The 1,893-nt window shown below is 34.0% G+C and overlaps 1 long non-coding RNA gene across 1 annotated transcript; it reads left to right on the top strand.

Moving 5' to 3' along the window:
• Nucleotides 1–229: 229 nt before the first annotated feature.
• LOC148767472 (uncharacterized) lies at nt 230–1,357 on the top strand. The gene is made up of 2 exons (XR_016033857.1): nt 230–467; nt 937–1,357. It is a non-coding gene; the product is annotated as an uncharacterized LOC148767472 (long non-coding RNA).
• The last annotated feature ends 536 nt before the right edge of the window (nt 1,358–1,893 follow it).

The raw sequence follows: 1,893 nt of genomic DNA, 5'->3' as shown, positions 1-1,893 counted from the left end.
TAAAATAATGTTAGAGGAGGTTCTCACTAATAGTCCCTTAACTTTATATTTCACTAGTTGTACCAGTAATATTAAATGCTTAATTACATTAAAGGGTTTATTAGGGATAACCCCCTTGTTCATATTTTCTAATGAGCTAGATCCGATTAATTTTTCCCTTTTTGATATACACCCAAATATGCCAACTTGGCACAATATATTATTTAATTTTCCTTTAATACCACTGCTTTATTTTTGAACGACATTTATTTCCTTAACTACGTGATATGAGATTGCTGATACGTTGCCTAAAATCACGGAATAAAATTACGTGAGTATATTGGCGGTTTCGTTATTATCACAACGTGTACAATCGGTTTTGAAGAATTTCTCCATCGATTCATCGTTTCCATCGGCTTTGAAGAAGTTTTCACCGGCGTGGAGGTAGGTTCGGATCTGAGCGTTCATCGTTGTCCGTCGTTAAGCGGGTATGAACTTTTTTTTTCATTTTTATTTTCGCTGTATTGTGCGGGGGTTGTTGTGTTATGGTGGGTAGACATTTTAAGATTTGTGTTGATATTTCGATTATATTGGTAGTAAAGTAGATCGTTTCTTAAAAAAATTACGTCGTCACATATACATCCTTATTTTTGTCTGATGATGTTTGTTTGGAAGAGGATTCACATAGTTGCCAGAGGATGGTTCACGCAGTCGGACCAGAGTTGTTTTATATGAGTGTCGTAGTTGGTTTACGCAGTAATCGAAATAAATATTTGGTGTGGTCGAGTTGATGAAGTTGAAACTGACTGATAGTTGTTTTGTTTGTTTACAACAGTCGATTTTAATGTATTCGGTAGTACATTGGAGTGTATTTGGTAGTCTATTTAATCAATTATTTGTATTCTGCATTTTTTAAGTTCATATGATGCTGAAGTTGTTATGTCGATGATGCAACAGGGGGTGGGGGTGAACTAGTTGGAGCCGTTGATGCCACTGGAAGTGAGGCATTGAATGCAGGCTTTGTGCAGTTGTTCGAAGAAGAAGTCGACGGCATTCCTGATGTTAGCGACGAGGACATAAACTCAATGAATTCAAATGATTCCGATGGTTGTTATTTTCCAAACCACCCTAAGATTTGATATGTTTAATTAATGTCGTGTTTACGATGTAATGGCTCGGTAACTTCGGTTAAGTGTTAAACCGTTGTAATACAGTAGTATACTATTATGAATACCGTATGATACTACCATTATCATTTTATTATACTATTATGAGATTATTAATGTACTAGAGTTTTTTAACTCGACATATTGGTTTGATTGTGTTATGATGTGTTTTAAGTATTTTATCAAAACCCTAGATTGAAATTATGAGATTATTAATGTACTATTTTATTGGTTATGTTGGAATTACTTTACGTTGGTTTTGTTCGCAATGTTCTTGTCATTTCAGTGGTATATTGTTTGTAACACAATTTCATATCACTACTATAACCGTAATATACTATCATAGCAGATTAATGTACTATATTGAAATTATTAATATACTATGTGGTTGAATAATACGGGATCCATAGTCGATTAACGAGATCCATAGTCGAATTAGATCAATGAGATAGTCTATTACATGATATGGGATAGTCTAACAATATTAAAACACAAATCCGCCGCCATCACTTATCAGATCTAGGATTTTGTTGATTCTTCGGCCCAATAGTCAAATAACTAAACCCATAGTCGAATTAGATATATAGGATAGTCTATTAAATGATATGAGATAGTCTATTAATTTTAAAACACAAATCCGCCGCCGTCACTTCTCAAATCTAGGGTTTTGATGATTCTTCGGCCCATAGTCGATTAACGAGATCCATAGTCAAATTATATCAGTGGGATAGTCTATTAAATGATATGG

This window comes from Erythranthe guttata, chromosome 10 (genome assembly GCF_056151865.1).
Source record: "Erythranthe guttata isolate IM_541 chromosome 10, IM_541, whole genome shotgun sequence".
Classification (NCBI taxonomy): domain Eukaryota; kingdom Viridiplantae; phylum Streptophyta; class Magnoliopsida; order Lamiales; family Phrymaceae; genus Erythranthe; species Erythranthe guttata.
Note: the sequence above shows the minus strand (reverse complement) of the source record. Positions and strands in the feature narration are given on the sequence as shown.